The sequence below is a fragment of the Hemitrygon akajei genome, chromosome 9 (genome assembly GCF_048418815.1).
Source record: "Hemitrygon akajei chromosome 9, sHemAka1.3, whole genome shotgun sequence".
In the NCBI taxonomy this organism is placed as follows: Eukaryota; Metazoa; Chordata; class Chondrichthyes; order Myliobatiformes; family Dasyatidae; genus Hemitrygon; species Hemitrygon akajei.
The window spans coordinates 9,715,249-9,725,659 of record NC_133132.1 but is presented as its reverse complement, the minus strand read 5'-3'; the positions used below and the strand labels follow the sequence as shown (position 1 = coordinate 9,725,659).

The following is a 10,411-nucleotide window of genomic DNA, read 5'->3' as shown; positions in this document are numbered from 1 at the left end:
TGGGGTGACATTTGCAATCTTCCTGTCCTCCGGGACCATGTCAGAATCAAGTGATTCTTGACAGGTCATGACCAATGCATCTGTAATCTCTTCAGCAACCTCTCTCAGGACGCTGGGATCCACTTTAAGAACCTGAGTTTGCCTTGCATGTTTTCCTTTGTAATCGCAATGGCATTCACTCCTGCTCCCTGACACTCTGCTAGTGTCTTCCACAGTGAAGACTGATGCAAAGTACCTATCAAGTTCATCTACCATCTCTTCCCCATTTCTACCCAACGAGTATCATTTTCCAGTGGTCCAATATAAACTCTCTCCTCCCTTTTGCATTTTTAAATGGTTTACATTATTGTCTAGTTTGCTCTCATATTTCACCTTTCCCCTTCATATAGCTTTTTTTTCAGTTGCCTGTTGGATTTTAAAAGCCACTCAATTATCTAACTTCCTACTCACTTTTGCTACCTTATATGCACTTTCCGTGGCTTTTATACAGTCCTTAACTTCCTTTGACAGCCACAGTAGCCTAGCCCTGCTGTTTGAGAACTACTTCTGCGGGACATATCTATCCTGTACATTATGAACTATTCCCAGAAACGTCAGCTGTTCCTGCTCTGGCATCATCCCCACCAGTATCCTTCTCCAATCCACCTGGGAAATCACCTTTCTCATGCCTCTGTTATTCCCATTTTTCCATTACGATACTACACATGTGACCTATGCTTCTCCCTCACAAATTGCAGTAGGAATTCAGTCATAGTGGAAGTTCAAAGGAACAACTGGTTCGGAGTAAGTAAACAGATTTCCGTACACGTTTACCGACACGAGTATACTCAACCATTCAAACCTATTTTTAATTCGCGGGATATTCTCCCCGAGGGGAAGTGCACCGGTCCCGGAAGTACTGCAATACCGGGTCGATGCGTGGAGTGGACGGAGCAAGCCCCTATTCCATCTCCCTGTTCCAAAAATCAATTTAATATATGGTCCCCAGATAGGGGACGTATCAGATATTAAACTGATAAGAACAGATACTACACTTGATCTTAGCCAAAAGGCCGAGAAGCGATACCAATAGCACTCCGGACCTTTCGGATCATGCTCGCCTTCCCTCTATTAAGGTAAAGCGACTGTCTACAGGACACATACCTACACTATTTCTCTTCAGGTGTTGATGTAGCTTTGGTGTAATTTCTCTCAATCTTTGGCATATGTTGTCTTTTTCTCCCTTGTAGCGAAACCTCGTTTGTAATATAGCTGATAATGTAAAATAGCTGAAATTGCACCAACCAAATGAGAGAGGCGGACCTTGTTTGCATGAATACTAGCGTCTGATGTCTCTAGCGTCTGATGTCATTGTCAGCGTGATGACGTGTACGGAAGGCGTCTCATGGAACCGATGGCGCGGGAGTGAGAAGAACAGTGAGTTGCAAATGGGGGAGTGAGGCCGTTTGATGGGGGACGATGGGTGGTTGAGTTGGTGCGGGGAGAGGGATGGGGTAGAGTCGGACGAAAGGGAGGGGCAATATTTAAGTGTGAGCTGGCATGTGGCAAATAACGACATTGCAGTCAATGGATTATTTCGACAGAAAATAATCTAACCATCTGGCTGGACTTCATTGGTAATGAAAGCTTATTGACCAGACGGTTCCATTAAGAAATCGGTGATAATCAGGGGAGATTGTGCAGTGACTACTACTCTCCTGACTACTACTCCCAGGCCTTTCTGCTATATGCCACAAGCCAAATACTGGAAATAATTATGAATATTCCATATTTGCCTAAATTTGTGCAGCTCCATCCAGAATTTAACAACATTCTCCAACCTATGGCTTATTATGTCGTGGTTTTTCGTGCCTTACAAATGACCAGGAGACGCAGAAGATTCTTCAAGAAGGGTTAAACTTTAATTTGCAAATCAAAGCTGAGACAGTCATTGAACTAGTCGCTGATTGCCCCGCGCCCCCCCCCCCCCCCCACGATCCTCGGACACAGCAGCTTTTAAAGCAATCTCCTGGTCCAGTTGCTATAGTTGCACCACGTACTATCTTGTCCCTATTGTTTCTACCCACTGACCCAACCATGTTCCAATCTACATCTCTTTAGCTGCCTCTCATTAACATACTATTGTCTTCTACATTCTTAAGATATATGCATAGCAAATAGCAAGCTCTTTCTGTAGCTACCTCATTAACACACCATTGTCATCTTAAGACTGCAGTCTCCTACCAAACTGGATACATGCATAGAAAATAATAAACTCAGAACTGAGCAATGTTCTAATCTACATTTCTTTAGCTCTTTAGTTACCTCTACATTCCTAAGATTTCATTCTACTAAATTGAGTACATTCATAGCAAATAACTGACTTCATAGTTAAAGTTTATACAATAACTGACTTAATAGTTGGTCTATACTTTTATACTCCAATATATCCCCCCTTTGAGACTCAGAGGGTCTCACACAGAGAAAGAAGACGAAGAGTCTGCGCACAAAAGCCCCAATAAACTCAAGCACTTATTTCCAAATCTCGGGTTAAACTATAATTTTCTGCGCCAAGACCTCAAAGTATTCTCTCCCTGTTACCCTGGGCCGCTGAGCCAAAAACCTGTCCCTATGAATCTGAGACATTGAAAAAGACTCAGAAGCCCTTACAATCTACTCCCACACTGTCGTCTCCTGTTCATCCTGCAGGTGTTGTAGGCTGTAACGATACATGTTCGGTGTTTCTTTCTCCACTAAGCTTGCTTCAGTAATTGCCGTGAGCATCGGAAATTGTTTGGTTGCAGCACGCACTACAAGAGATTTGAGACAAGGAAGAAAACAGCACAGCAGAAGCGCACAGCTCAACAATATAATACTAATAGTTATTGCTATTTTAGTCAGCCATGCTATAATACTAACAGTTATTGCTATTTTAGTCAGCTATGCTCCCCATCCTCTGAGTCTACTTTCCAACCAATCAAAGAACTGATGTCGGAACCCTGCATTCTGTTTGACCTCCGTCCGCAGATTCTTTAACTTATTCATTGCTCTGGTGAAAGACCCTTCTGGGCTAGTATTGTTCGGTATGAAAGTGCAGCATTGTTCTCCAAACATTACACACACACCCCCTTTCTCTGCCAAAAGCCAATCCAGTACCTGTCTGTTTTGCCACGCCATCCTGCTAGTTGCATCCAGCTGTTGCCCTAAGGCCTCCAGTGCATCATCGGTGTAGTTGATGAACCTCTGTTGATTATAGTATATATAGTTTATCCATTCAACATTTTTGCTTACCCCTATCACAGGTATGATAGCTTCCCAGTGAGCATCTCGTGCGGTGTCAGGCATGTTATTCGATTAGTTTGCATGCGGTAACTCATCAATGCTAACGGTAAAGCATCGACCCAATTAAGTTTAGTATCTGCACAAATTTTGTTTAGTTTGGCTTTCAGGGTTCCATTAATTCTCTCTCCCATGCCCTGCGACTGAGGGTGGTATACACATCCAAACCTTTGCTTTATCCTCAGCGCCCGTAGTACCAGTTTGACCACTTTCTGGATAAAAGCTGAACCATTGTCTGAGCTAACTTCTGTAAGGTATTCCAAACCTTGGGATCACTTCATTTGTCAGAAATGTTACCACTGTCTTTATCATGTCTCCTGTTCAAAAGACATTAGCCTTCTTGTCTTCTCGCACTATCAATTGAGCCCCTACTCTTTCCACACTCAGCCCATTTCTGGTGCATTCTAATTTTAATTACAGTTTCAACAAGGCATCTCTGCCTAACAAATTAATCAGAGTTCCTTTAAATACTAGCACCGGCAAAACAATTTCTTTATTTCCCATTCTCAACCGCACTGGAGCCATGCACTGTGTCAACTGTGTTTTCCCCGAGAACCCTACCGTCTTAACAAACTTTCCTGACATGGGAAGGTGAAGGGCATACTGTGGCTGTACACAAGTGTACGTGGCTCCAGTATCTATCATCATTGGTGTCAGTTGCCCTTCTAACATAACCTGAACAATGGGTTCCTCATCTGCCTCCCCTTTGCCCATAGCTCCTCTGTCCCCCTCCTTGGGACTTCCAGTCCTGTCTGGGCTGTTTGAATTTAGTTTGTTCCTGATAGAACATTTGTGGGGATGCTCCCTCAAAATTAATTATTGGCATGGGGTTTTCCAGCCCTTGTCTTACAGTATGATCGGCCCCTCCATATAGCAGTGTTTTGTCCAGCTCGATGGCTGTACTCGAACCGGTGGTTGCTGGCAGCATCTTTTTATTTTTCTCTTTTTCCTTCTTTTTGAGTTCTTCGAGCTGCATTTGTATTAACTTTCTTTGCACCTCTTCCTGCTGCTCAGCCAACCTTTGTTTGTCATTCCGGTATTTCTCAACGGCATGGACTACGTGGTCTCTAAATTCTTGTGGGGTCTTTGACGTTAGCCCAACCACCTCCTCCAGTTTGGATTTTACTTGTGGCGGCATTGCATCCAAAATGCTATGTCGGAACAGTGAGGTCATAAATAAGCTATTCTCCACCTCTTGCTCAGTCTCCAGTCTCCACCTTTTCAACTGGTTTTCTACGTAGGCTGCTGGGTTTTCAGTGTCTCCCAGTGGATCCCCTTTTAAGGCATTGTGGTCCACTTTGGGTGGATAAAGCTTTCTGAGGGCCTGCCATACCCTCTGCCTCACTCTGTCAAACCCATCTCCATCAGTTCTCGGGTCGTTCGAGTTTACTATGCCAGCCATTTCCATTAGTTCGTTAAATTTGGAGGTTCCCATCAACCTTATCAACAGTGCCTTCAAATCTCCCATAGCCAATAATCGTCCCGCTGTTTCTTCTTCAAAGGCTCTAATCCATTTCCCTGCTCCTTCATGTAAATTGGGCAGAGTGTTTTTCAGCCCTTCCAGGTCCTGGGATCCCCAAGGGATATACTGCACTTGTCCTGATCCTTTAACTAACAACGGCATCATTCTTCCTCCTCCTTCCCACCTACCCTGGCTTTCCTCCTCACCTGACTCCCCATCTGTCTCAGGGTATGTCTTTACTGCCTCCCACACAAATGTCTCCGGGGTTCTGCTCTTCCCTCGGTCTCCCTGTGGAGTCCTTCCTTTCTGTCTTGATTCAATACTAGGTTGGCCCCTAGAATATTTTCCGCATCTCTCCTGGCAATCCCCTTTTAGTAACTTATCTGGCTCTCTCTCTACTTCCGCGAGTCGCTCCCCTACTGCCTCCTTCTTTCCTTCTAGGCTTCTGCCTCCTACCTCTTCCCCACAAATTCTCACATCCTCTCTCTCTCCACTTAACTCTTGCTCCTCCAATGAGTCACCTTCTCTAGTCTGTTTATTTCTATGGTATAATCGATACTCCTCATATTCCTTTTCCTCTCTCAAGTATTTCATCCGTTCAATCTGTTCTTGCATTTCTCTCTGTACCCGTTCTATCTTTATCTTTTCTGCCTGTATCTCCTGCCATATCGCCGCTTTTTCCTTCTCATATTGTTTTTTCTCCTCCTCATTATCCCAAACCTGTACATCTCCCTGCATGTTTACTGTTCCCGTCAGCAGGGGGCACTGCTTAGGGGTTCCTTCCTCATTATAGGGAGGGGGGTTTTCTGTTTCTTTCGCATCCGGGTACGGAGCTGAAGCCAGCTTCTCACCATACCCTTCTTTCTCTTTAATAGGCTGTTTTTCCAGCACCTTAGTGTCTTCCTCGCTTGTAATCAATATTCTACCTGTCCTCCTCAGCCTTTCTCCCTCCGTTCTGAAGAGTTTTAGCACTTCCATTTCTCGTTCTCTTTTTTGCTCTCTTTTCTTAGATTTATCTTTTGATTTGTAATTTTTAATTAGTCCCTCCATTTCTTCGCACAAACTTACATCAAATGTTCCTTCTATTGGCCACTTTGTGACCAGGTTTTTGGTTCTTTTTTCCCATTTTTCTGAAGTTTTTGTGATCTCATTTTGAAAAAATGGGAATTTTTTGCTCAGAATCTCTACTGCTGTTCCTTTACCTGTCATGTTATTCTCTCTTGTTAAGGTATTTCAGAGATTCACAGTTTGTTTACTGGATAATATTATTTACTCTAATTCTACACCTAGTCTAACACCTCGCCCGTGCAGACCCTTATCTCTTAAGGCGGTATCCACGAGGACTTTCTACTCTAATTCTATTCTAACACCTCACCCGTGCAGACCCTTATCTCTTAAGGCGGTATCCACGAGGACTTTCTACTCTAATTCTATTCTACTTTCCCTGCCCGTTCAGCCCTTCGTTTCATACGAAGCGGTACCCACAGATATTTACCAACACCACGTGGACTTTTTCTTAACGTATTAACTTATTTGTACTTACCCTCACTGCAGTGTTCTTGAGCAATCCTCTGAGCCTCCTCTGTTAACCCCCAATTCTGCCAGATTCTTTGGACCGGAGAGACCCTTTGGCAGCGGTTCCACACTTCCAAGACTTCAAGACCTCCTCAAAGTTAACAGAATTCTTAGTCCAAATTGTCGCAAAAAGCGCTTTCCTTTTGTTTGGGTGCACCCTTAATTCTGTTAGCCTTGTGGGGGTCCCTAGAGGACCGGGAAGCGTTCCCAATCTGCCGTTACCCTTCCGCGGGTCTCTATCCGATCCTGTTCGTGACGCCAATTATGTCGTGGTTTTTCGTGCCTTACAAATGACCAGGAGACGCAGAAGATTCTTCAAGAAGGGTTAAACTTTAATTTGCAAATCAAAGCTGAGACAGTCATTGAACTAGTCGCTGATTGCCCCGCGCCCCCCCCCCCCCCCCACGATCCTCGGACACAGCAGCTTTTAAAGCAATCTCCTGGTCCAGTTGCTATAGTTGCACCACGTACTATCTTGTCCCTATTGTTTCTACCCACTGACCCAACCATGTTCCAATCTACATCTCTTTAGCTGCCTCTCATTAACATACTATTGTCTTCTACATTCTTAAGATATATGCATAGCAAATAGCTCTTTCTGTAGCTACCTCATTAACACACCATTGTCATCTTAAGACTGCAGTCTCATACCAAATTGGATACATGCATAGAAAATAATAAACTCAGAACTGAGCAATGTTCTAATCTACATTTCTTTAGCTCTTTAGTTACCTCTACATTCCTAAGATTTCATTCTACTAAATTGAGTACATTCATAGCAAATAACTGACTTCATAGTTAAAGTTTATACAATAACTGACTTAATAGTTGGTCTATACTTTTATACTCCAATATATCCCCCCTTTGAGACTCAGAGGGTCTCACACAGAGAAAGAAGACTTAGAGTCTGCGCACAAAAGCCCCAATAAACTCAAGCACTTATTTCCAAATCTCGGGTTAAACTATAATTTTCTGCGCCAAGACCTCAAAGTATTCTCTCCCTGTTACCCTGGGCCGCTGAGCCAAAAACCTGTCCCTATGAATCTGAGACATTGAAAAAGACTCAGAAGCCCTTACAATCTACTCCCACACTGTCGTCTCCTGTTCATCCTGCAGGTGTTGTAGGCTGTAACGATACATTTTCGGTGTTTCTTTCTCCACTAAGCTTGCTTCAGTAATTGCCACGAGCATCGGAAATTGTTTGGTTGCAGCACGCACTACAAGAGATTTGAGACAAGGAAGAAAACAGCACAGCAGAAGCGCACAGCTCAACAATACAATACTGACAGTTATTGCTATTTTAGTCAGCCATGCTATAATACTGACAGTTATTGCTATTTTAGTCAGCTATGCTCCCCATCCTCTGAGTCTACTTTCCAACCAATCAAAGAACTGATGTCGGAACCCTGCATTCTGTTTGACCTCCGTCCGCAGATTCTTTAACTTATTCATTGCTCTGGTGAAAGACCCTTCTGGGCTAGTATTGTTCGGTATGAAAGTGCAGCATTGTTCTCCAAACATTACACACACACCCCCTTTCTCTGCCAAAAGCCAATCCAGTACCTGTCTGTTTTGCCACGCCATCCTGCTAGTTGCATCCAGCTGTTGCCCTAAGGCCTCCAGTGCATCATCGGTGTAGTTGATGAACCTCTGTTGATTATAGTATATATAGTTTATCCATTCAACATTTTTGCTTACCCCTATCACAGGTATGATAGCTTCCCAGTGAGCATCTCGTGCGGTGTCAGGCATGTTATTCGATTAGTTTGCATGCGGTAACTCATCAATGCTAACGGTAAAGCATCGACCCAATTAAGTTTAGTATCTGCACAAATTTTGTTTAGTTTGGCTTTCAGGGTTCCATTAATTCTCTCTCCCATGCCCTGCGACTGAGGGTGGTATACACATCCAAACCTTTGCTTTATCCTCAGCGCCCGTAGTACCAGTTTGACCACTTTCTGGATAAAAGCTGAACCATTGTCTGAGCTAACTTCTGTAAGGTATTCCAAACCTTGCGATCACTTCATTTGTCAGAAATGTTACCACTGTCTTTATCATGTCTCCTGTTCAAAAGACATTAGCCTTCTTGTCTTCTCGCACTATCAATTGAGCCCCTGCTCTTTTCACACTCAGCCCATTTCTGGTGCATTCTAATTTTAATTACAGTTTCAACAAGGCATCTCTGCCTAACAAATTAATCAGAGTTCCTTTAAATACTAGCACCGGCAAAACAATTTCTTTATTTCCCATTCTCAACCGCACTGGAGCCATGCACTGTGTCAACTGTGTTTTCCCCGAGAACCCTACCGTCTTAACAAACTTTCCTGACATGGGAAGGTGAAGGGCATACTGTGGCTGTACACAAGTGTACGTGGCTCCAGTATCTATCATCATTGGTGTCAGTTGCCCTTCTAACATAACCTGAACAATGGGTTCCTCATCTGCCTCCCCTTTGCCCATAGCTCCTCTGTCCCCCTCCTTGGGACTTCCAGTCCTGTCTGGGCTGTTTGAATTTAGTTTGTTCCTGATAGAACATTTGTGGGGATGCTCCCTCAAAATTAATTATTGGCATGGGGTTTTCCAGCCCTTGTCTTACAGTATGATCGGCCCCTCCATATAGCAGTGTTTTGTCCAGCTCGATGGCTGTACTCGAACCGGTGGTTGCTGGCAGCATCTTTTTATTTTTCTCTTTTTCCTTCTTTTTGAGTTCTTCGAGCTGCATTTGTATTAACTTTCTTTGCACCTCTTCCTGCTGCTCAGCCAACCTTTGTTTGTCATTCCGGTATTTCTCAACGGCATGGACTACGTGGTCTCTAAATTCTTGTGGGGTCTTTGACGTTAGCCCAACCACCTCCTCCAGTTTGGATTTTACTTGTGGCGGCATTGCATCCAAAATGCTATGTCGGAACAGTGAGGTCATAAATAAGCTATTCTCCACCTCTTGCTCAGTCTCCAGTCTCCACCTTTTCAACTGGTTTTCTACGTAGGCTGCTGGGTTTTCAGTGTCTCCCAGTGGATCCCCTTTTAAGGCATTGTGGTCCACTTTGGGTGGATAAAGCTTTCTGAGGGCCTGCCATACCCTCTGCCTCACTCTGTCAAACCCATCTCCATCAGTTCTCGGGTCGTTCGAGTTTACTATGCCAGCCATTTCCATTAGTTCGTTAAATTTGGAGGTTCCCATCAACCTTATCAACAGTGCCTTCAAATCTCCCATAGCCAATAATCGTCCCGCTGTTTCTTCTTCAAAGGCTCTAATCCATTTCCCTGCTCCTTCATGTAAATTGGGCAGAGTGTTTTTCAGCCCTTCCAGGTCCTGGGATCCCCAAGGGATATACTGCACTTGTCCTGATCCTTTAACTAACAACGGCATCATTCTTCCTCCTCCTTCCCACCTACCCTGGCTTTCCTCCTCACCTGACTCCCCATCTGTCTCAGGGTATGTCTTTACTGCCTCCCACACAAATGTCTCCGGGGTTCTGCTCTTCCCTCGGTCTCCCTGTGGAGTCCTTCCTTTCTGTCTTGATTCAATACTAGGTTGGCCCCTAGAATATTTTCCGCATCTCTCCTGGCAATCCCCTTTTAGTAACTTATCTGGCTCTCTCTCTACTTCCGCGAGTCGCTCCCCTACTGCCTCCTTCTTTCCTTCTAGGCTTCTGCCTCCTACCTCTTCCCCACAAATTCTCACATCCTCTCTCTCTCCACTTAACTCTTGCTCCTCCAATGAGTCACCTTCTCTAGTCTGTTTATTTCTATGGTATAATCGATACTCCTCATATTCCTTTTCCTCTCTCAAGTATTTCATCCGTTCAATCTGTTCTTGCATTTCTCTCTGTACCCGTTCTATCTTTATCTTTTCTGCCTGTATCTCCTGCCATATCGCCGCTTTTTCCTTCTCATATTGTTTTTTCTCCTCCTCATTATCCCAAACCTGTACATCTCCCTGCATGTTTACTGTTCCCGTCAGCAGGGGGCACTGCTTAGGGGTTCCTTCCTCATTATAGGGAGGGGGGTTTTCTGTTTCTTTCGCATCCGGGTACGGAGCTGAAGCCAGCTTCT

General features: G+C 44.2%; 1 long non-coding RNA gene and 1 other non-coding gene across 2 annotated transcripts in view; one reads left to right on the top strand and one right to left on the bottom strand.

The window, feature by feature from the left end:
• Window positions 1-873: 873 nt before the first annotated feature.
• On the bottom strand, window positions 874-1,064 carry LOC140733816 (U2 spliceosomal RNA). The gene has a single exon (XR_012100375.1). It is a non-coding gene; the product is annotated as a U2 spliceosomal RNA (small nuclear RNA).
• Window positions 1,065-1,362: 298 nt separating this feature from the next.
• The window catches only part of LOC140732870 (uncharacterized), a 643,649-nt gene continuing 634,600 nt past the window's right edge, over window positions 1,363-10,411 (top strand). Inside the window, exon 1 of the long non-coding RNA XR_012100170.1 lies at window positions 1,363-1,416. This is a non-coding gene — a long non-coding RNA (uncharacterized lncRNA). The remainder of the gene's footprint in view (window positions 1,417-10,411) is intronic.